General features: G+C 43.9%; 1 pseudogene; it reads left to right on the plus strand.

Moving 5' to 3' along the window:
- Positions 1-8,245: 8,245 nt before the first annotated feature.
- LOC128348370 (uncharacterized) lies at positions 8,246-8,308 on the plus strand (annotated as a pseudogene).
- Positions 8,309-25,828: the final 17,520 nt, after the last annotated feature.

Here is a 25,828-nt window from a genome sequence, read left to right on the forward strand (position 1 = left end):
AGCATAATGGAGAGCTAATTGGTCAAAGGTCTAAATTCAAAGGACAATCTTCGCTTTCCTCCTAAACGTTGGGAGCCATGTGGATCTCACCTGAGAGTGTTTCACAGCCTGGGGGCAATAACTGAGAACACCCTCTACCGCATGCACAAATAATAACATAGGAACATAGGAAGCTCCCTTATACTGAGTCAGACGATTGATCCATCTAGCTCAGTGTTGTCTACCCAGACTGGCAGCAGCTTCTCCAAGGTTGAGGGCAGGAGTCCCTCCCTTCCAGTCCTATCTTGGAGATGCTGCCAGGGAGGGAACCTGGGGCCTTCTGAATACAATCATGCAGGTGCTCTTCCCAGGGTAGTCCCATCCCCTAAGGGGAATATCTTACAGTGCTCACATGTAGACTCCCATTCAAATGCAAACCAGGGTAGACCCTGCTTAGCAAAGGGGACAATTCATGCTAACAACTCTCCTGCCTGCTCTCCCTGACAAGGTCTCCCTAGGAGGAAGATTGCAGCTGCATAATACCTAAATAACTGAATGATAAAATATCTATGTGCAAAATTTGCACTGAAAATATAGGGTTTTGGTTCACATTTTGATTTTGCCTGGCTAACAGACCTCTTCCTGGTCCCTGGGTTCCCGCTCCCGCCTGCCTCAGGGGAGAGAAGCCTCTGAGCCACAACTGAGCTACAAGGGTTCACAGCATTCCTCTGGAAAGGGACAAGATAGTATATAACCCCTGTTTTCAAAACTCTACTTTCCCTTCACCTCATTTCTTCAAAAATCCAAAACTGCCCGTTTCTGTCTTGTCAGCCTTGAGAGAACTTAATTCAGAAACTCTGGCCAAATTGCCTCCTCGTGAGCAATTTTTTTGTACATATTCTTTTGTAACTTGTTGATTTTGCTAGTCTTACTAGTTTAATATTATTGCTCTTACCATTATTTTCTCTTCCTGTACCACAAAACCTTTCAAGAAACCTCATTTGATTTTGAACTTTTAACCACTCTATTCAGTTCTTTCCATGACCAAGGCTTTGAACAAATTTATTCTGAAGGTGAGACTGCTCCATTCCAAGCTAGCTAATTCCCCCCCACAAGCCTAAAACATAGCTCGGGGTTCCACCAATTCCATGGGTACAGTTCAATTAACACATGCTCCACGGGTCACCAGCTGTCCAGGAATGCCTACCCCCCAAGTCCCAAATATATTTTTCTTTAAAAGCAAGCCACAAAAAGGCTCTTTTTCTCATCATGGTGGCCAGAAATGACCTTAGAAGTCATTTTCGGCCACCCCGACACCATGGATACATGAAATTAACCCCTTTTACATCATTTCCCCCCACATATTCCAAGGTGGGGTGTCAATTACCTGACTGCAGATACATGAAACCATGGACGTTGGTTCCACGGATAGCTAGGTTTGCCTGTGTTGTTTGTGCCTACATTATAGTCCACCTGATGTGACGTTCAATTTTTTACTATTGTCTCCTTTCATAGGACATATTACATATATTATAGGTATTGTGGTTGTGTGGATCATTTTTGCTTTTGCTGGTTTATTGAGTTACGGACTCTGGTATCTTTTGTTTTCTGTTTTGAATAATAATTGCTGACATCCTAACCAAATGTCAGTGCAGCAGAGTTGCATTCCAGATTAAGGACCAAGACTAAGTTAAAATGATTTCCCTGTGGCACTAGCGCTTCGTTAAGGATTGGCCTAGAGTCTCCAGGAATCGCATCAATCTCCAGGTGACTCTTGAATGCAACCCTGGATATTTTAATGACTTAATTTTGTGGGGGAAATGGGGAGTGGGGGGTCATCTCCAGGAACAGTTTCAGTCAGAGTTGGCAACCCTAGCCCAAGATGATATTTTTCCCAAAGAGATGTCCAGCAGCAAAATCACATGATGTTGTGTGAGTGTTAATCAATTTTAAATGGAAGTAGCTACAGTTCTGTGTATGGTATGCACCATTAGCTTAAACCTAAGAATCACAGAGGTGAGCCAAAGGCTTGTTGCTGCCACAAGTACTTAGGCCAAATAGCAATCATTTTGTGAAATATTGGCTGGCTCCATATTGCTGAGGAAAGTTACATTTAAAGTAACCCCAAAGGAGAACAAGTTTCACAGAACAAATGCTAAGACTTGGAATAAATAAACAGCACACAAAGCTCAGTAACTCGGACTCCATACTTAATGGGGGATGCTGGAATCCAGTTCTCCTTACACATGTAAATGGTATTAGATCTCCCACAACCTGCCTCAAATTTTAGCAGCCCTGCCCATTCCAGCTGACTGAAAATGATGGATAGGGCACTCCTTGTACATGCAGCACTGGAGAATGGGAGGGTGCCAAAGAGCAGTCTATCATATTACTTCAGAGTACTAATACCAGTGACTGCCTGCCCAAATCTATGTGACTGTACCAAGAAACCACCAGCCAAGCATTTAACAATGTTGCTGCATATCTTCTTATGGGTGCTGGGAGATGCAAGCATAGACAACTAATATTGTATCAGCTGCTTGTCAATGGAACTGCTCCCAGGGAATTGGTGGGGACCCCACGCTATGTTTTAGGATGGGGGGGGATTAGCTAGCTCAAAATGGAGCAGTCCCACCTTCAGAATAAATTTGTGCAGAGCATTGGTTGTGGAAATAACTGAACTGAGAGGTTAAAGTTTAAAAATAAAATAAGGTTTATTTTTTAGGGGTACAGGAAGAGAAAAATAATGGTTAAAGAGCAACAATATTTAATTAGCACAAACTAGCAAGACCAACAAATGACAAAGCACTATCTTAGAGCTCACAAAGAGGTAATTTGGCTTAAGTTTCAAAATTAAGTTCACCCAGTGCTGACAAGAGAGAAATGGACAGTTTGGGATTTTAGGAGTAGGAGGAAAGAGAGTAAGATATTTGAGATCAGTGGTTATATACTACTTCGATCCTTCCTGGAGGGGTACTGTAAACCCTTGCAGCTTGGTAGCTACCGAGAGGCTTCTCTCCTCTGAGGAAGGCAGGAAGGTGGGAATGGGAACCCAGGGACCAGGCAGAGGTCCAGAAGCAAGGCAAAATCCAAAAATGAACCAGAATCTCACAGCCAGGAGTGCTGCACAGACTGGGTTAGGAAAATGGCTAGTCTGGAGGCAGAAAGGAGAGCAGGAGCAAGAGTCAAGGCAGGGCAATATGGAGGTGCCTGTGGCAAGACAGAAAAAGGCTGGTGGATCCAAAGAAGGAACACCTGGAGAATCTGGGGTAGAACTGCAAATGACCCAGGAGACACATGGATTGATGGTGTCTTGATCTCTTATAGGAAAATTATTGTCCAAAGGCATTATGCTGATCTCACCTTGAAAAGGCAGACAATAGGGATAAAGGGCATTGAAGGGCAGATGAGGCATTGTCCTATTCAGTTGTGAGGAGTGGACCTCTTCTTGCACAAAGGCTGAGAAAGGTCTAAAAAACCCGTGTAGGGAGAAATGAAATGGACGCATCAAAGTTTATCTCTCATCTCTTTTAGAATATCTGGAAGTAACTAAAATGTAAACAAGCAAGCTTCCTATGCCTTGAGCCAACTATTAGCATACTCGTTGGCAGAGGAGATGACCTGCTACCTTATTGTACCTTCCTGAGGAAGTGATATCATGACCTAATCTGCTGTGCCAACATAAAGAGAATACTTGGCTGATTCTTGAAAAGAATAGCACTGATTCAATCACATCTACTCTGGCATTCCTCACCTGAAAGCGATCAAGGAGGCGAGTGCAGGGAGACACACTTGCAGTCCAGAAATTAAACTTGACCTGAGAGCTATCATCCCAGGCTGCACACAAAAGTGATATGCCGTATGAGTTAGCTCATGGGAGGGAACCAACATGGAGATCTCACTGTCCTGTTGGATCTGAGCAGCAAATGTGGGAACTACAAGCCTGTAGCCCCAAATTATTATTTTTTGATTTTATTTTAAATGTATGTATGTATGTAATTTTATTTTAACATATTTTTATGCCACCCACAGCCTGTATCTCTGGGTGATTATTTCATGGTGCTCCAGGGAGCCCCTGAATAGGCTTCCATAGGAGCATGCTCTGGCTAGCAGTTGGCGTCAGGGGTTGGCATTGCTGGAGAGCTGCCAAAAGCCCTCAGAAAAACCCACTGCTGATTCCTGAGATAACCTCTATGCCCAGAGCTTTCATATAGTGGCAGTGAGTGACTCTCTTGGGGTTCACCCAGGAAGGAATCAACCCATGGAGAGCAATTTTACATTATTTTAACGTTTTAACTTTTAAACTTTGTTTTAATTTGTACAGTTTTATTGTAAACCGCCCAGAGACATAAGTGTTGGGTGATATATAAATGTGTTAAATAAATAATAAATAAATAAATTTGCTGAGGGTTCCCTGGAATGTGGCATTGGTTGGTGTTACCTTTTAAAGCCCTTCATGGCCTGGGCTCCAGATTCGTCTGAGACATGCAGTGCTGTCTCAGCACTGACAGGCAGGGCAGGCCAAGCAGGTCAAGTGCCCCAGGTTCCCACTGTTTTAACCTCCATTAAAATTATCTGGAAGGGGTTCCTAAACTGGTGGACTTCTCCCAGGCCCTGCACCCTGCCAGGTTCTCCAAGAACCACCCTGGAGACAGGCCTGTATCAGCCCCCACACCCATTTCAGCCATTGAGTCATCTATCTGCTCCATGTTGGGTAAGAACTGTGTCTTCATCAGATGCATGTCCTTTAAATCCATTGCTCCAAGTGTGTCGAATGATCTTGGCCCAGGGATGTGCGGTTCCCTCTCCTGGCTGGCTTTCAGGAGGGGATGCAAAGAACATCTGTTTTGTTTAGCCTTTGATGCTGCTGGATAATCTGTCCATTTTCTTGCTGGCTCTCTGTTTTTATCTTCTGTGTTTGTTTTTCTATTGTCTTTTAATTTGCTTTTACAGTTTGTGCAAGCTACCTTGAGCCTTGGAAAGGTGGCATAGAAATTCTCCAACTCACTGAATCAGTGACAGATGGCTATGAATTTCACTATGAATATTTCACCTGACTGGAGTGGGGTGTGTGTGTGCATGCATTGTAACTAAGGATTTTTGGGGAGCTAGTGTAATCTTTCTAACAAGTGTTGCAGCAACAGCAAGAAAAATATTAACAGAAACAACTGCTTTCAAGAACCCTGGGAATCTATCATTTTAACTTGCTATTGGAAGGCATTTTTTCTCAACCTGCAATATTAACGGCTTGGATCCAGGGTATTTAAGAGAGCACCTTCCTTGTCATGAAACAAGCCACTTACTGAGATCTCATGGGGAGGTTCGGTTACAGCTACCACCAGCCCATTTGGTGGCAACAAAGGACCAGCCGCCCAAACCATCAAACTGGTTCAAAGCGAACTGGGCTTGATTTCATTTAATTGCAGAGTGGGTCCCTTCCTCAAAGGATGGTCCAGTTTCCTATCAAGCCGCTTGAACCACCCTGGTTCACAGCGGAGCAGTTCACATCGGACCACTCATGCACACTCCTAGTGTGCTTCCCACTCCTTGGGAATAAGGTGTTAGGTGGTTTATAAAAGTAATAAATAAATATAGAAATTGAAATTGAATAAATAAATAATATACCAGGACTCTCCATGAGCCACAGGAAACAAGCAAAGAACAAGATACTTATGTTGGAGAACAACATAAGTTGGAGTTGGCAACCGAGAAATGGAGGTTGACAACCAGATTGTCTGCATGCCCATAATAAAAGTACCATTTGGAACATGGAGGTATACCAATTATTCATTCATTCATTCATTCATTCATTCTGTTTCTATACTGCCCTTCCCAAAATGGCTCAGGGTGGTTTACACAGAGAAAAAATAAATAAATAAAATGGATCCCTGTCCCCAAAGGGCTCACAATCTAAAATGAAACATAAGATAGACACCAGCAACAGTCACTGGAGGTACTGTGCTCAGGGGCATATCTATGGTGCAGCAGGCAGGGCATGTGCCCCGGGCACCACTTGAAGGGGGGGGCACCATTTTTTAAAATTAAATTTTTTTAAAAAATGCCCGCCAAAAACCAAATGGCCACCGCGCATGCTCAAATGGCCTCTGAAAGGCCCTAGGCCATGCCAGGCCTCACAGAGGCCACATGCTCAAATGGTCCCTGTGATGCCCTAGAGGCCATTGGGGGGAGGGGGAACCTTTGCAGACACCACCCCCCCACAGCCTTTAGGAAGCCCCCCGAAGGGGCTACATATATATATATATATATATATATATATATATATATATATATATATATAATATAAATAAGTCACTGCGTAAGTCACTGTACACATATTCAGTCTGGCACTATGTACAGAGAATCAGGGCTTGTGAATACTGAGCTGACGCTTATGAGCTAGGATTGTATTCATTTGCTCTTACTTTGCTTCTTGTGATAAGTGAGTTAAATGTGATGTCTTGCTAATATGGCTATTAATGGTGAGTTTGTCATTTTGAATCAGTGTGAAATCCTTAGTATTAAGGCCCACTGGGAGTTTCTTGCTCTCTTTCTCTCATTTTAACTGTCTTTCTGAAATACTAGAATATATTCCAAGCAGTGACACAGTTTACTCTGCATATCCTTTAATTATTTTCAGAGTATCTGGGAAAAGTCAAATTCTTCATTTATTTTTAAAACTTATGTAATAGTGATGCTACAATGCATAGTAGAGAATTAGACAGGCACTTCTGTTTAGTTTTCCAAGTACACCTCCACATAGTATTGGGGTATTTCATGAGCCCCAGCGTACTGATATTTGTAGTTTTCCAGCATTTTTTGGTCTGGCTACATCCACTGGTAAATAGTTTTTGAAATATTAAAAGATTAACGAGCTTGACTTGTATTTTTGAGCTGATATTATGGTAAAGTTATCTGAAAGATGAGTGTCAGATGTTTGGACAGGGGGCGCAATTTCAGTGCTTGCCCTAGGCACTATTTTCCCTAGATACGCCTCTGACTGTGCTGGGGATGGATAGGGCCAGTTACTCTCCCCCTGCTAAATAAAGAGAATCACCATGTTAAAAGGTGCCTCTTTGCCAAATTAGCACACACTTACATATATGCTGAGGTCCCCATCACACTAGGAAGTTCTGCATGGATTCTTATTGAATTGAATTGAATTGAATTCAATTCTTTTATTATGATCACAGACCAGCACATGGTTCTTATTGAATTGGATAGCTCCACCACTGGAGCTATCAAAAATAATTCTTTATATTTTATTTCAGTAGTGACTGACAACACTCTGCAGTCTTATACAAGAGTTAACTGATGCCCCACAGAGGCATCTGGACTTTTGGGTGCACATATGTGAAAAATATTGTATCAAGGTAGAACCTGGAAATGGCGAATACTGGATACAGAATGCAGATTAGAGAGAGAACATAAATCACATCTGTGTGCATCTGAGAGAGAGACGGAGACAGAGATCCATGCCTAGAGAATAATTCAGTAATCCAAAAACCTTCAGTTAAGATGAGAGTTAAGAGAGATGAGAGTTGATGCTTTACGACTGGGACCATTCTTTTTAGAGCACAAGAGGAAATGTAAAGCATCTTAATTCTCATCTTAAACCCATGGTTTTTTTATTCCTAAATTTCCAGGCATTTTTAAAAGGGAATTCTGATTAGACACTATGGGGACGAGCTTACCCAAACTACATGGTAGAACTTCCTGATGCTGAATACCAAAAACTTTGTAAAACCTTTAACTAAGATAAAGTCACAAACATACCTGAAAAAACACAATGAAATGAAATTAGTGGATTCAGTAATAGTGACAATGATCCCAGCTCATGATTATTCAACAGTGAACAAGGACACAAGAAGCAGATAATTTGTGTTCACTTTAAATTTCTCTCTCTCTCTCTCTCTCTCTCTCTCTCTCTCTCTCTCTCTCTCTCTCACACACACACACACACACACACACACACACACACACAATATAATTAAACTCAAATGTTTTAACAACCATGTCCAAAACTACAAGAAACTGAAGGGCTGTGCTCCCAAGGCTCAGACAGGGAAGGAGCTGATTGTCATACTGGTTGTGGGCAATGCTGCTTCAAAAGTCCGAGTGCACAGACTCTTTTAGCAGCAAAGATGCATTTTTCAGGCTCTTAAAATGCAACATTGAGGATCAGTTGTGAAATAACCATCGATTGGGTCAATAGTTGAGCATTGTATTATTAACGTCATGGAGGAGAGGTCTATCAACAGCTACTAGTAGCTTTGCGCAGTGGCAGTATCGTAGCCAATGAGGTTAGTCCAAGGCGCGATTATTGCTAATCTCCAGCTTCAGAGGCAGGATGCCTCTGTATACCAGTTGCAGGAGAGTAACAGCAGGAGAGAGGGCATGCCCTCAACTCCTGCCTGTAGGCTCCCAGTGGCATCTGGTGGGCCACTGTGTGAAAGAGGATGCTGGACTAGATGGGCCTTGGGCCTGATCCAGCAGGGCTGTTCTTATGTTCTTATTGTATTAGCCCAGTATTAATCTTGTGCAGAGGCCGTCCTTTTCACAAACCTCAGGCGGCAGGTTGCTGGAGTGCCAGCCGGGCAGCAGGATGTCTCCCTTTGCAAGAAGTGACTCTTCTCACACACCTTGCAAAGCTTTCAAGAAGCACAAAGAGAGAGATCTGCATCCTTTTAACTTCCCTTGTTGTAATACTGGGTTGCCCTTGTTGGAGTAACAAGGAGAGGAGGCTGCTGGCAACCTTCTCTCCTCTCCACCCCCCAGCCCACTTTCATAGTTTGAAGGGTCCGTTTGAAAGGGGGCAGACCCGCACCAGCAGTTTGGGGCAAGGCAACATTTGGTGCCCCTCACCTTAAGCACTGTAATACCTTGCACCACTCCTCATCTTGTGCAGTAAGTACTTAATAATTCCATTTCAGAGATGGAAATGAATTAGACTTGCCAACAGTCCCAGATTAGCTGGGACATCCCGTATTTCCAGGGGAATGTGGGCATCCCAGGCACCCCACTTTCCCCCATATTTTGGCTCTCCAGGAACCTCCCCTTCCACTTTGCTTTGGCTGCCGGGACTCCCCCCATCTTGGGCATCCTCAGGAATTCTCCACCTGCTGCTCTGTCTCCCTGGATTCTTGAGGGGAAGCTTCTCTGCTCCTGGTATTGCAGTTGCTGCTGCCTTCTGTGGCTCACTTGCTATATGAATTCCCTATAGAGGCCCTCCATCCACCTCTTATGTTGCTCCCCACCCCTCTTGCCCATTGCAGGGAAGCAGCAGCTGATTCTAAGCCAACTCCCTGGGAGAGGTGATTGGTGATTATAGAAAAGCCTGTGTGAAGACTTGCGTGGACAGGAGGTAGAGCCACAACAAGCTTTTTACTAGTCCTGTTGCTGTCTCCTCAACTAAGCAAGCAGGACAGGCAAACATTCATTAAAGGAGCAGTTCTGCCTGGAAGAACAGCTTCTGCAGGATATGGAGATGGCAAGTAGTGGATTAGATGGACATTTGGCCTCATTCAGCAAGGCTTTTCTAATGTGCTGATTATAAGGCTCTCCTCTCCTCTCCTCTCCTCTCCTCAGTTCAATTACAAGGAGTTTGGTCCCGTTTTATGACCTTCTGAAACAGTCTTCTCTTCCCCTCCTCTCTTCTTTAGAGTGCAGCATAAGCAGGTTTATTCTGAAGGGAATCTAGTAGATCTTACTCCCTTGTTAGTGTGCATAGCATTGCAGCCCCATCCTTAAAATCAATGGCTTAAGTACACTTAACTCTGCATAAGACTGCTGCCGCCATTATTTTCTTCACCCACAGTTGGCTCACCTGTATAATTCTCACTAACTGGCACAGCCCAAGCCTTCCCCACTGCCCCGACTGTAGTAAAGCTGCCCGAGAGAGTTACCTCTATCCATAAAGTACATTTTTTCTAGAAATGCTGTGTGTTGCGCTTGGTTTGTATGAATGGCCTCGCCCATGAGAAGCCCCCCACAAGATGCTACCCCCCCCCGAGATGCCACTCTGACTTGTGTCCATTATTCGAGAAACAGAATGATGGCAACCCTAAAATGAATGGCAAGAGTTAGTGGTTTGCTCAAACCCACCCAGTGAGCAAGTTACATCAAGACTTGCATGTCCAGATCTGGTCAACTGTCTACAGGATCACAGAGTAACATCTAATTTTACTAATATGAAAGATAGCTGTTCTTTTAACTGCTGAGACTCCATCATGATTGCAACAAATGTTTGTATTTGAAGCACACCACTTTTATATGTCAAAACCAAGGGCAGATGTTTTGGTAAAATAAATTTCCTGTATTGTTATCTAGGATCTTATTATCATGACCGAAGCAACAGACTCCAAGCATATAACAAGTCTATCAGAATAAGATACGACACCTAGGGCTTTTTAGTTTAGAAAAAAAGACGACTAAGGGCTTTTTAAAAAAAATGATAGAGGTCTATAAAATTATGCATGGCGTGGAGAGAGAGAAATTTTTCCCCCTCTCTCAGGGGAGGGGTCATCCCATGAAACTGATTGCCACAAAATTTAGGACCAAGAAAAGGAAATACTTTTTCACACAATGCAAAATTAACCCATGGAATTCTCTGCCACAATATGTGGTGACAGCCACCAGCCTGGATTGCTTTTAAAGGGGCTTAGATAAATTCATAGAGGACAAGTCTATCAATGGCTACTAGTCTGAGGGCTATAGGTCACCTCCAGGCTCAGAGGTGATGCCTCTAAATATCAGTTGCAGGGGAGCAACAGCAGGAGAGAGGGCATGCCCTCAGTTCTTGACTGTAGGCTCCTCAGGAAGATCTGGTGAAACTGGGTGCTGGACTAGGTAGGCCTTGGGCCTGATCCAGCAAGGCTTTTCATATGTTCTTAGAGCTCTACAAATATGAAGGGGGAGCTAGACTTATTAAGTCTATGGATGAGCCAAGAAGAAGAATCAAGTGAAAAAGTATAATAGGTACTGTATATTGTTACCCTTTGCATTACCAACCAGTTAATTTCTCAGGGTCCTTTCTTCTTTTCATTTTCAGCTGTACCACACAGATGTATCTAGAGATGAACTTGCCTTATACCAGTTCAGAACATTGGTCAGTTTGGCCCAGAACTGGACAGTTGCTCTCCAAAATTTCAGGCAGGGGAGATTCCTGATGCTACCTAAAACTCTTGTTGCTAGAGATGCTGGAGACCTGGGGCCACTGATACTCTGAGCATGAGCAATTTATTGAGCTACCATCCCTGCCCTACTGATACTGTGCTCAACAATTTATCACAACTTCACCTCTTTCAGATTTTATCCATAAACATTGTTCCCATCATATCCTCTAGTCCTCTGAGGTGGTTTAGGCAGAAAGATGGAGACCAGCCAATCATCATGACTTTAGTCTTGCCAGAGTTCAGTTTTGTTTGGTTCCTGAGGAGACAATGAATAAGCACAGACATTGCAATACCTGTAGTGGATAACTCGGAGAGATAAAACTGTGGGGATGGATTTTCTGTAACTTAAGATAAGAGCACCCACATTCTTTGTAAACCACTTCAAATACTTTTATTGGAAAACTTTCTTAGGAACATTCTGATTTAAAGAAAAACATAGGAGTGTCTATAAAGGGCACTCCTGTTTTTAATTTTGGTACAAACCATATGCTTACCTTTGAAGTCTAAGCTATAGTAATACATACACTTCATCTGTCCTGATATGTACCTATTTCTGTAATAAGATTCAGCCCAAGAAGGTGAGGAAAGAGAGATGCACAGCAATGCCAAACACAGTTTTAAAGGAAGTGCCTCAAAAACCTCCACATAACTAAACGACAGGAATCAAGAGGCAAGGAAATCCTGAAATCCTGAGTTGTTTTGAAAAAGCAAAGCAGGCTAAATCTCCAGCAAAACAGATGTCAGATAGTCACAGTGCTTTGAAATAAAAAGGAAGTCAAAAGGGTTACATTGCTTCTGATTAAGAAAAGACAGTTGAAAACAAAACAATTAAAATTGAGAACATCTTTAGATTGCACAGAGCCTTCACTTCCATTACTTCCTTTTTGTCTTCTTCCCAAACCCCAAAAGTAAATTCTGTGCTTGTGTCATGACTCCTACCAGAGCCAGAGGGCTGGGGGTGGGGAGTGACTGTGGGGGTGGAGTTCATTAGGGTTGAATGCTTGTTCATAAGGGATTCAGAGTAGGCTGCCACTATCCAATTCATTTTGGGACAAACTACTCTTTCCACACAAGATTCTTGGAGGAGGTTAAAGTGGCAAAATCCTCTCCCCAGAAAAGGCTGAGCAGTTCTAGGCTTTCAAAGGTGTGTAACTAAGGCAGACCTAAAATGAAGACTAGCACACTTCAGTAACAAGGATTTATTATTAGATTAAAAGAAAAAGGTATGCAACAAGAACAACTGTCTTTTCATAAAACTGATTAGGAACATAGGAAGCTGCCATATACTGAGTCAGACCATTGGTCTATCTAGCTCAGTATTGTCTTCACAGACCGGCAGCAGCTTCTCCAAGATTGCAGGCAGGAATCTCTCTCAGCCCACCAGGTACTACCACTTAATGCGGCTAAGCCATGGCTCCCAGAGGACCAGCAAGAGTGTCCTAAAATCACCTGCAAACAGAAAGCTAGCGAGCTAGGCAAAACATTCAGGGAAACCCATTCACATTTCTTAAAAGAGTGTGTGGCAGCCAAAAGAGTGTGGCAGGGAGTAAGCAAGCTGTTAGAGTGGCCTGATTTGGAAAAACAGACTTGGGAAGAACTAACATCAGGTTTGAGCGATAGAACCTCCTTTCGAGGTCCCAGAAAGAAACCTTCAAGGAAACGGGACGGAATGGGTGCTCTCATACTAGGGAAATGGAACATTCCCCTTCTTGTAATCAGGTTAGTAAACCTGTATGTCATTTATGTAATGCTCCTGCATAGGAATAGGGAGGGAAGATGCGACCAAGAGGTTCACGCAGATGAGACAGTAAATCTCTTCTGGAAAAGTTTGTATGGTTATGTGCAAAAAGACAAGAGTATCTCTTCTAAACAGCAATGGGACAAATTATGGAAATGGACGTTGGACGTAACCCCCCCCCCCGATTACCTGATGTGTCTTGTAATCCCCCATCCCCGAGTTACAGTACAGCCTGCATATACCTCATAACCTTGTGGGTTTCCAAATCCTTGTGTGTAAATCTTTGTAGATATATGATGTACAAACAACCACTTTGTATATAATTGTGCTTTGGCAACGTACTGTAAGCTTTGGTAGTTTGTTGGTTCAATTAAAAAAAAAAAAATCTTGTCCTATCTTGGAGATGTCAGGGAGGGAACTTGGAACCTTCTTCTCTTCCCAGAGCGGCTCCATCCCCTGAGGGGAATATCTTGCAGTGCTCACACTTCTAGTCTCCCATTCATATGCAACCAGGGTGGACCCTGCTTAGCTAAGGGGACAAGTCATGCTTGCTACCACAAGACCAGCTCTCCTCTCAAATTGTAAGAGGAAGTTTTCATTAACCTGGCAATGCAGATTCCAAGCAATTAGTAAAGAAAAATAACTTCCCTCATGCATCTAAGTGACTTGGTCCTAACTTATTACTTACAGACCTTTCCATCTTCCCAGCAGCTTTCAGCCTGCTACTTGCTCAGGGCCCTCCTGGGACAGACTAACTAAGAGAACAAAGCTTTCTCTTCTTTAATAGGTTGCTGTGTGGGTAGTTCCCGCAGTGCCCAGTCCTCAGAAATGGTCCTCCTTTTTTGAATTTCCTGGGCTTTACCCCTTATTAGGAAAGGCCTGGCCTGCCAGCAGTTGCTCTCAGTGCGGCCTAGTCCTCCCACCGAAGCCCTACCATTACTACAGCTTGTTGATGGAAAACTCTGCATGTGTGTGGAGAACAAAACCATGCTTGGGTATCACTGACTAGCTGCCCAGTTCACTCTCTCATGGGATATTAAAAATGGTTGGTGCTATTAAAGATCAGAGATGAGATCTTTGTGCTATCAAAGATCAGAGAGATAAGGAAGAGTAGTCATCATATATGCTTTGCAGCTGGTTGTTTGGCACTGTGTATCCCTTATCTCTGAGCACCACATGCTGAGGTCATTCACACAACCAAAGAATGGGTGGGACAAGTGTTCTACTCAGGTTTAGGAGCTGTGTGCACTCTGAATTTTTGGTTGTGTGGGTGCAAAAAAGTAGGTAGGAGGAGGGAGAAGTGATTGTGTGGAATCAAGGTAGGAGGGAAAGCCGGGTAGGACCGTGCTGCCCTACCCAGCTTTCATATCCAGCATTTACCCAAGGTAGGAGTGAAAGTTGATTACACACAATCACTTCTTTCTCCTCCTGCCTACTTGCTTGCACTCACACAAGTGAAAATTCAGAGTGCACACAGCAACTAAGCCTCGGTAGGACACTTGTCCTACCCAGTTTTTGACTGTGTGAATGACCTCTCTGTATCTCTTATCTTCAGCAACAGTGCCACACAAAATGAAGTCTATGCACTTCTGGCCATGCCCCCAGATATGGTCTCAGGGATGGGACCAGGGCCAGCTTCCTCATGATACTCTCCACCCTTCCCCATCACTGTAGGGACATGTTTAAACTACAGGCTTGGCAGCAAAGCATTAAAAAAGCTTGCTTCCCACCATTCTTGCCAGCAATGCTGAAGTTTAAAACCCGTCCCACAGCAATGGGGAGGGGCAGAGGGAGTGCCAAAGGGAGCAGGCGCTGCCCCTGTTTGCACATGGGAACAGCACCTGGTCCTGCACATACTGCCTCTCCTCCTCTCCATCATCACAGGGATGGGTTTTAAACTTCCGGTTCACCTGCAAGGGAGGAAGGAGCTCCCTTCTCACTGCCTTCATTGCCATACTTCAAGTTTAAAGACCATCCCCACAGCAATGGGGAAGGGCAGCAGGCAGCCAGGAGCAGCAGACAGATGAAGTAATGCCTGGACAGTGGGAGCCAAGCAGGATGCCTGCACTCGCTGCCCTATAACCGAGGTGCCACTTGAGGGCACTGCCTCATCTCACCTCATTAAAGAACCACCCCTGCTTATCTCTGTTGTGGGAAATGAAAGCTGAAGAATTACCAAGCAGCTAGAATTCACGAAGCCGTAGCTTCTTCAGCAGGAGGTGCTGAGAGGTTTGCACCACCTGCTGAAGGAGCTGGAAAAAGGCCAGTTTGGATGATACGCCAAGCATTCCCCTTTATTTGTGGGGAAGGGGGAGAGACTGAGCACAAGACATTGTGGTCCAAGAAATGTTGTTGCCTGAGGTGAAAGGCCAACATGACACACCTGCACTCAACATTCTTGAGCCATGTTGCTGTGGCAGTGGTGCTGGTACACGAGCATTGCTACCTACCTATGATACCTACCAAGACAGACAGTGGTGGCATGGGTGATCCTAGTTCATCTTGTGGGTGGGGAGGGGCAGGGGAGAAGAGGCATGCCCCAGTGGGACAGGGAGGGGGAAAAGAAAAGCATGCCCCATTGGAGTGAGAAAGCAGGTGGCATGGAAACCCATGGGGAGTGGAGTGGTGCCTGTGGTGGTGGGGAGCTGGTACTTGCTGCTACACCTGGTACACCTCCTCACACCTGTACCTGAGATGACTTGCCTTACCCTGCCTCATGGAAGGACCACCCCTTCTTGAACAGTGCAGAGTTTCAGTACATCAGTTAAATTCCTCAGTTGAAGTGACCATCTCTACCACCTAAGAGCCTTATTATATGTCTTAAGAACATAAGTACAGCCCTGCTAGATCAGGCCCAAAGCCCATCCAGTCCAGCATCCTGTTTCACACAGTGGCCCACCAGATGCTTCTGGGAAGCCCACAGGCAAGAGGTGAAGGCATGTGCCCTCCCCCTCCCCCTCTCTTTTTCCTCCCCCTTGCTCCCCTGCAACTGTTATTTAGCGGCATCTTGCCTCTGAGGCTGGAGGTGGCCTATATATACAGCTTGACCATGTGCACCCCACAATTAGGGACATGAGTGTCATAAATCTGTTAGCGCGGCTCACCCAACAGGATGTACAACCCCCTTCAGCACTCCCCCTGTGAGTTAACAGAAAGTAGCAGCGAGACTACGCGAAGGAAAATAAAAGGCTCACAAAGAAAATAGTCAATGAATTAAGTCCCCCTGAACTGAACTAGGTACCCCCCTCTAACAATAACTGAGTAATAACTGAAAAGAAAACACAGAGCGAAGAATGAAAAGAGCGAAGGACACGAGAAACAAGGAATTATCGGAACAAAGCAGGAAAGCATAAACAAGGGCAAACTGGAATTTGGAAAAGTTAGGAATTCAGGATAGCACATGGACTGTGGTCAGCGATGTTGCTAACAGCATCTGAGCAATTGACACAATGCTAAATATATATAGTTCAAGAGAACCAGCAGCCAATCAGGCTTCCCTGAGTCAGCACTTCTGCTTCCTCTCTTGTTATCTCTTGCACCTGCATGACTCCCACTGAGCTTGCCTCTTGAGACGTCTTCTCAAGACAAGTGAAATCCCAAGCTCCTCCTCATCAGAAATCATGTCTGGCAGCTGTTGCAAATCCTCAGCTGAATCCTCAGACTCAGAGTCTGGTCTCCCTGCCAAATCCTGTTGCTGTGCCTCTGAGCCCTCACTAGCAGGCGAATCCTCCTGCTCTGACTCTTCTGAGTCAGAAGTCTGAGCCATGACAATGAGCAGGGATCTAGCTATAACTGAGTAGATGGGTTCAAAGAACCCGGGGGGCCCAGCTCCTGAGGGATCGCCAGTTCCACTCCTCCCTATTTTCTTCATTATCTCCCTCACTCTGAGGGGCTGCCAGGGAGAGGGGCAAACATGGGTCCCCTCTTCCCTAGCTACACCCCTGGACATGAGTACACATACCCTGCACCCCATCCTGGCGTGCCAGGATTTTTCATAAACGTGGGTAGGTGGTTCAGAAAGGAAACAGAACATTTGGTCTGAATTGACTCGCCGCTTTTCAATCTAGTAGGTGATGGCAGCTCCTGGTTATTTGTCTGCAATTTAGGGTTGAATTCTGTCTGAAATTTCAAAGTTTGAATATCGCCCACAAGAAAAACAACAGTAACTACATGACCATCTAATCTGGTTTACCATGACCTCCTGGTGTACCAGGGTAAGGATTTTCCAATGGACCCCAAGACATCATGCCCCCTTGCTTGATACAAGGAATATAGGGTAGCTACATTTTAGGGAGAACTGTGTGGTCGGGGCAGCCAAAGCTATCATACGTTGATGAGGGAGGCGACCAACTATCAGGCCTACTAAGACAGCCCTCACACCATACTGTAACTAAGCGTAAGCATGTGTACACAAAATAACTGCTTCTTCCCCAGTTTAACTTTGCTTCCACTCCCTTCCTCCTGTCTCCCTTCTGTCCATTTTAGATTATGAGCCCATGGGGAGAGCTTCCATCTTCTCATTACTTCTAAAGTGTCATATATGCAAAAGGTGGGATATTCCACCTTTTTATTATTAATTATATTAGTAGTAGTAGTAGCCACCTAATGGTGCAGCGGGGAAATGACTTGACTAGCAAGCCAGAGGTTGCCGGTTTGAATCCCCACTGGTATGTTTCCCAGACTATGGGAAACTCCTATATTGGGCAGCAGCGATACAGGAAGATGCTGAAAGGCATCATCTCATACTGTGTGGGAGGAGGCAATGGTAAACCCCTCCAGTAAAACCCCAATGGTAAAACCACTACCAAAGACAACCACAGGGCTCTGTGGTCACCAGGGGTTGACACTGACTTGACAGCACACTTCACCTTTAGTAGTATTAATAGCAAAGATTCACCTTTTTAAAATGGTGATTCTCTTCATTGAGAGCAAATGGTCCTATTCAACCCCTCCAGTGACTATTGCTGGAGTCTATTTATTTATTAGAAACATTTGATATACTGCCCACTCCGAAGACACTGGGCGGTGTACAAAAACATGCAAAACAAGACAGCATTAAAATTACATTCTAAATAGTCAGTCAGTCAGTCAGTCACTTTATTGTTACGGTCACAGACCAGTACAATATAAACAGTACATTAAGTAAAAGATTAAAGGAGCTTAAAATACATTTATATCTAAAATTGAAAAAGTTAAGACAACAGTAATTCCTTATTAACCAATCGCCGATGAGTACTAATAGCACTAATTAGTACTATTAGTACTAATAGTACTAATAGTAAAACTAAAGGGGCTAATCCAGCTGGATGATAAACTAGTCTAACCCAATAACCTAAAATAGTCAACCAAACATTGGCCTCTACCTTAATCATACCTGTCTCCAGGCAGATAGCAGCATTAGATGCAAATCTTGGAAGGCCAAGTGCAGTTCTTAAGAATTTAGACTGCACTCGTTCTAAAGTTTCCATGTTTGGAAAAAGGCCCAGCTGTGCTCCATAGAGAAGTTGGCCCAATGGCTTAGCTTTAAACAGTTTAAGGGCCGCAGGTAGGTAGTAGCCTCCTTTTGTCCTAAGATATTGTATGTTGGCCAACAAACTTTTCTGAGCATTAGAGGCAATGTAGTTCCCGTGCGCTTTTCTGGCGCCACTAGTCTGAAATATTACTCCCAAATACTTAAAGAATGTCACTTGTTCAATTGGGTGTCACTTGTTCAATTGCAAGCATCTTCGAGACTACTCTCCTCATTTAATCAATACGTTATGGCTGTCCTGATTCAATTTAGTTGGCTTAAATGGCTGATTATTAATATTTACCTTCCACCACAAAAAAAGAAATCGCAAATTGGAGTAATATGGTCTGAGCTGGAAAATTATATTGCAGACCTTCTTCTGTCCTTTGCTGATGCTTTTGTGCTGATTGGTGGGGATTTAAATGCGAGGATAGGTCCAGATGATCCTACTTTATATGCACAACAGAAGGCTTTTCCCAATAGTTCGGAGAATGATGGGCTTCCTTTTACCTGTCTCTCAAGGGACAAAAGTTCTAATTATGCAGGTTTGTGCTTGAGCCGCATGACCGTTAACCTTAATTTTGCCATACTGAATGGATCATGCCCCAAAGATTACCCCGCCGAGTTTACTTACCTTGCAGGTACTAAGATGAGTGTAACTGACTATTTTATTATCTCTAAGAATCTTCTGCCTTATGTGGAAAGCCTAGAGGTTACCCCTAGTTTCAACAGCGATCACTTCCCTATCTCACTATGTCTGAGGTCCCTTTTACACCATCCTCATACAGAGATCTTATATCCCCTAACTATTGAGGCTGGGAGCTCATTCTGTCGAATAAGATGGTCATTACATCTGGAACAGGGGCTGAAAGATCTGTTAGTCTCTGACCACTTACAGGATATTCGTGCATCCATCCCAAGCAATGATCTTTCATTTGCCCCTTTAGCACTTTATAGCACCCTAGTTTCTGAACTTCAACAATTTTTAATCAGTAAGAAACATAAGCCTTGCAAGCAGCGTCGGGTGGGCTCTCAGCACTGGTTTGACTGGGAATGTATCATTCTAAATAAAACTAAAGTAACTAACAAAAAGAAAAGGGGGGGGGGAACCAAATACGTAAACTACAGGGTAAAAGCCTGGCGAAAAAGAAAAGTCTTCAATAAAGATTTAAAAATCAACAAGGAAGTAGCTAAATGAATCTGCAGGGGAAGGGAATTCCAGAGAAGTGGGGCAGCAACTGAGAAGGCCCTTTCACGGGTCCTAGCGCCCTGAACCTCTCGGAAATCAGGGACCAACAAAAGGGCCATCTGAGATTATCTAAACAGATGGGATGTAACTGGATGGGAGAGGTGGGTCTGTAGGTAGACAGGTGCCAAACCCCGCAAGGCTTTGAAGGTCAAAACCAGGACCTTAAATTGAACTCAGTAGCAAATAGGCAACCAGTGCAATGACTGCAGGAGAGGTGTTACCCTGTCATATTTTCTGGCACCCATAAGTAAACGAGCCACTGCATTCTGGACCCATTGTAACTTTCTGATCATTCTCAAAGGTAACCCTAGATAGAGGGCATTACAATAATCTAGGCAGGAGATAACAAGGGCATGGGTCACTGTCATTAATGCTTGCCGATCAAGGTAAGGGAGTAATTGACGAATAAGATGGAGCTGGGCAAAGGCACTTCTGGCTGCAGTCTTCACCTGCTGTTCAAGCAGGAGGTGCGAGTCCAAAAGGACCCCCAAATCACCTACAAGCTCCTTCAGGGGCAGTGCCACCCCATCTAAAACAAAGTTCACGTCCAGCTGTTGGTCAGTACAAGAGCTGAGTAAAAGTAGTTCACTCTTTGTGGGATTCAGTCTGAGCTTATTTTGATTCATCCAGACCTTAACAGCTTCCAGGCATTGAGTAAGCACAGAAACAGCATCTCCAGAATGGTCTGGGATGGCAATATACAGCTGAGTATCATCAGTGTATTGATGAAAACTCACCTCAAACTGGGAAGTGACCTGACCCAGCGGCTCCATATAGATGTTAAAGAGGACAGGGGCAAGAACTGAACCCTGGGGAACTCCATAAAGGAGTGGCCATGGGTCAGAGCATCTGTCCTCAATGCAGACCGACTGGACACACCCGCTAAGGTAAGAACAGAACCACTGTAAGACAGTGCCCCCAATACCCAACCCACGCAGGCAGTCAGGGAGTATAGCATGATCGATAGTGTCAAAAGCCACTGAGAAATCTAAAAGGACCAAGAGAGGGACACTACCCTCATCAAGGTCCCGAAGAAGGTCATCTACCAGAGCGAGCAATGCTGTCTCTGTGCTATGCCAAGGCCTGAAACCCAGCTGATAAGAATTAAGATAACTGGTTTCCTCCAAGACCCTCTCAAGCTGGGCACATACAACCCTCTCTAACACCTTCACTACAAAAGGGAGGTTGGAGATCAGCCTATAGTTGTCAAGGACCTCAGGGTCCAGGGAGGGTTTCTTCAAGTGAGGGCGAACTATCGCCTCTTTATGGGCTGCTGGTACGAAACCCTCACATAGCTAAGAGTTAACCAACTCCCGTAGCCAAGAATTTACATTCCCACCAGCTGTTCTAACCAGCCAGGAGGGACAAGGGTCCAAGCAACATGTTGCAACACCCATACCCAAGAGAATCATCTCCATATCTTCAACGAACTCAAAGGTGTCCCATATAACATCGCAGGGTGGAATCTCCTTGATCTGATCAGATCCTACAGAAGTAAAGTCCAACTCTAGCTTAAGGTGGGTGACTTTATCAGCAAAGAATTGAGCAAATTGATCACAGCAGCCAGACTGAACATCTACCGGCTCCTCTCTCCTAAGAAGGGAGTGGGTAATCCAAAATAACGACGAGAGTCAGCTGATGCAATAAGAGCGGAGTAATAGTGAGATTTCGCCACTCTTATCGTCCTAGAATATTCCCAAATATGGGCAAGTAGTCGCATTCGGTCATCTTCGGCACCAGTTTTCCTCCAACGATGTTCCAAGCGTCTTTTGGTCTGTTTCATCTCCCTAAGCTCCTCAGAGAACCAAGGGAGCCGGGATCCACGAACCGTAAGAGGACGCTTGGGAGCAATTTCATCTAACACTCTCGTGGCCTTGATGTTCCAAGATTCCATGAGCTGCGATGGAGAAACGCCTACCAGAGTGCAAGGAATGTCCCCAAGAGCCTCCTGGAATCCGACAGGATTCATGAGGCGCCTGGGGCGGACCATCCGTGTTGTAGTGCTATCCTGGTAGAGATAGGGGGCCGCTGCAATCTGCATATTAATCAGAAAATGATCAGACCATGGCAGGGGAGAGATGACAATATTTTCCATTACCAGATCTGTCTGCCATTGCCCTCAAAGATAAACCAAGTCCAAGGTATGTCCACCCACATGAGTCAGGCCCGAATTGATCTGAGACAAGCCCATGGTAGCCATAGAGTTCATGAACTCCTGAACTATAGAGCCCCCATCAGGAGCTGGAAGATTGAAATCCCCCAGAACCATTAGTCTAGGGGTCGCAATCACCAGGCCTGACACCAAATCAAGGAGCTCGGAAAGGACAGCAGGTGGACAATGAGGAGGTCGATAAACCAGGAGAAGCCCAAGTTTGTCACGTTGACTCAGACTTACAGAAAAACATTCACAATCTATCTTATGTTTTTTAGACTGTGAGCCCTTTGGGGACAGAGGTCCATTTTTATTTATTTTTATTTCTCTATGTAGACTGCTTTGGGAACTTTTGTTGAAGAACGGTGTATAAATATTTACCATCAGCATATTCTTTCACATTAGCAGGGACCAAAGCTAAAAGGGGATGCCATATTTAGGTTCCTCTGAAATGGGTGTACAAATTGTATAGCAGTGACTACTTAACTGCTGAAGATACTGTGAGTAGATTACAGTACATTAGATAAAGCTGGTGCAAAGTTGTATGCAATGTTCTGACCTGGGCTTTTTAAAAGGAAAATTCAAAACTGCACAAGTTCTGTGTAAGTATATTTGTATAATATACAAGTTCTAGTATGTAATTATAATTTGCACACATAGCATGCACAACTACAATGAACACCTATGCATTTTCTTAGTCTGTGCACACATACTTTATTATTATTATTATTATTATCATTATCATTATCATTATCATTATTATTATTAATTACATTTATAAACCGCCCCATCCAAAGGCTCTGGGCAATTTACAACAAATTAAAAAAGACATAAAAACACACACCATTTAAAACACAGTGCTAAAAACATATAAAAACAATTAAAAACCATTTAAAACTAATTAAAATACTTTAAAAACAATTTACAAGCCTTGGAAAGCCAGACCAAACAAGTAAGTTTTTAGGGCTCTCTTAAAGGCCGACAGTGAGCCTAAACTGCCGATATCTGCCGGGAGTGCATTCCATAGGCCAGGAGCAGCTACAGAAAAGGCCCGGTTCTGCGTCGCCACCAGACGTACTGGTGCAAACTGGAGACGGACCTCTCCAGATAACCTTTGGTGCCTAGAGTCATATTCTATTACATTTAGAAGTCTACATAAAGCGAGAGAGAAAATCCTCATAGCTGGAATTTGACTGTTCTATTGCAAAAGAGTGCTATATTCACTAGTGAATGCTTGGTGGGGAGGAGCAGTGAATCTGTAGGAAGCAACTTTGGAGGAGAACTGGGTATACTTGATTCGGGTTTGGGTCCCAGAGGAGCCTTTACATTTCTCTTTGTTCACTTTACTTTTCTCATTGTCATCAGTCATTTTTTACATCATCTAACATAATGCAACTTTTGCATGACTTGAATTTTTTGAACTGTGCAAATGTTTTTTGGTTTTTTCTAGAACTGCACTGTTTTTTTAAAGAACTGAATGTTTTGTGTCTGGTTGCACACTTTAAAAAAAAAAAAAAAGCCCTGCCTCGAACTGAGGAATGCTCTTACAGGGAAAAGATTGTTTTCTACCATTTTTGCTTATTACTGCAAAATAGGAGTATTTTTTATCTACGAAAAGGAACTAGCAGATTATCCTTCTTCCATCCGAGAATTTTCATGGGGCAGGCACATGTGGTGTTACTGTGTGCCTGGGAATTGATTCAAGATTTATTTAGCAACGGCATCAGCTGAGGCCATAGGAGAAAACTAGAATATGATATACTTATAACTAAAGCACTGATCATATGCATTCTCATCCATCTTAAAGAGGAACAGAAATGGGGGTGGGGGAGAGAAAGACTGAACTACTAAATTAAGCCCAATTTCAAAGTGGATGACATGATATGCGGCCGTAATGCCCCGGAACTGCTGTGGATTCATAAGGCAGCCCTGAAATGTTGAGAATGGGGGTGGGGGTGGAAGTAGCACTTCCGCAGTTTTCCCCATTGTTGCAAATGGGTAAAAGTGCCAAAGCGCTACTTGCTACTTGCTACTTGTACTACCACCCATTCTTACCTCCGTTGGGGCTGTTTTAGGAGTCCATAGCAGCCCCAGAGCTCAGAGTTACGGCTCTGTAACGCTGCACATTGTCAACCAATCAGAAATACAGGAGAATCTTGTTATACGTGAATTCTATATCCATGGTTTCGAGTATTCACAGGTGTCTTTGACACCCGGTTTCATTATCCGCAGATATGAAAGGGTTAAAACCCACATATCCATGGTTGCTAGAGGGCCAAAAGTGATTCTCTTATATTTATCGGGGGAGAGCAATTGGCCCTATCCAGCTCCAGCACAGCATCCCTCCAGTGGCTGTTGTTAGTTACCTGCCTTATGTTTTTAGATTGTAAGCCCTTTGGGGACAAGGGACCATCATATTTATGAATTATTTATTTTTCTATGTAAACTGCTTGGAGAACTTTGGTTGAAGAGTGGTGTGTGTGTGTGTGTGTGTGTGTGTGTGTATTTTGTAGTAGCAGAAGGAGGAGGAGGAGCCATTTTGTGGCTCGGTTCAGCAAAAACAAAACCACCATGATTTTTTGGATCATTTGGGGTATTTGGGGGGCATTGCTGGATGCCAGGAGACCCACAGAGAATGGTAGGGCACTTTCTTTGGCCCATTTTTGTGTGTGGGTTGTGTGTTTTTTCCTGGTATTTTTTAAAAGTGTGGGAACCTAAGGAGGATAACATGAAGATAACATGAGGCCAGCAGTCGTGTGGACGGCCAAGCATCTAAGCCCACTCTCCCCACAGACTTCATTGAGGCACTTCACAACAATCCTGTGAAGTGCCTCTCTGTGTTGATCCCACCCTTCCTTCAACTAGTTTCCTCCAATGGTGGCTGGCCTCATGTTATCCTCCTGACAGCCCTATGAAGTAGGGTTCAGTACAGATGAGAAATAGTGATTTGCAAAACGCTATTCAATTAGCTTAATAGCTGAATACGTATCTGAACCTAAATCTATCTGGTCCAAATCCAACTTGCTAGCCAATACACTTGCTCTCCCAATCTTCTGTTGCAACCTCAGAGGTTTGCCAGAGACACCATCTGCAAACCCAGTCAGAATGTGTATAGAGGGCATTCTCCTTAGGGAGGAGAGCTGGTCTTATACCATATTTACCAGAATTGGCTCTAAATTTAAGACAAGCCCATTAAAAATACAGGTTAAAGACAGTTTATACTAGTATTGATCTGAAAGGAAGAGGACTCTGAATTTAAGATAATCCCCTGATTTGTAACATCAAATAACCTGAGGGAAACCCTAGTCTTGGATTCAGGTAAATACAGTAGTAGAAAGAGCATGAATGGTTCCCTTTGCTAATGAGGGTCTGTCCTGGTTTGCATTTGGATGGGTGACTACGTGTGAGCACTGTCTGTTGTAAGATTCTCCCTGTAGGGGATGGGGCTGTACCTCAGTGGTAGAACGTCTACTTGCATGCACAAGGTCCCAGGTTCATTCTTGGCATCTCCAGGTACATCTGAGAGAGACTTCTGCCTGGAACTTTGGAAAGCCACTGCCGGTCAGTGTAGACAATACTGAGCTAGCTGGACCAATGTTCTGACTTGGTATAAGGCAGCTTCCTATGCTCCTGTGTTCCTGTAGAATCCACTGATTTCCTGTAGTATCCAGGACTAGCCAAAGCCATTTTCCATAAGACTTGTAGAATTAAGATCAACTTCAAAGTCAACTTAATTCTTTTAAGGTAATAATAAATTAAGCAATTACACGATTCCCGTCCCAAGAGATCAGTTTCCCACCTGATATTTGGTGCATAATTCTTTTTCCATCACATCTTCATCTTGTGGTTTATTAGCCACTCCACAGAATAGGTAGAATTATCTCCCTTTAGACATCTGTCAGAATTCCAGCCAGATCATTTTCTTCAAGAGTTGAAAAACTTTTTTTTAATTTTTGTTTAAGATGGGACTTTTATTACTGGGGTTGGGAATCATATTTTGTTTTCACCCCTACTCCCCCTCTAATTTCAT

This window comes from Hemicordylus capensis, chromosome 2 (genome assembly GCF_027244095.1).
Source record: "Hemicordylus capensis ecotype Gifberg chromosome 2, rHemCap1.1.pri, whole genome shotgun sequence".
Taxonomy (NCBI): domain Eukaryota; kingdom Metazoa; phylum Chordata; class Lepidosauria; order Squamata; family Cordylidae; genus Hemicordylus; species Hemicordylus capensis.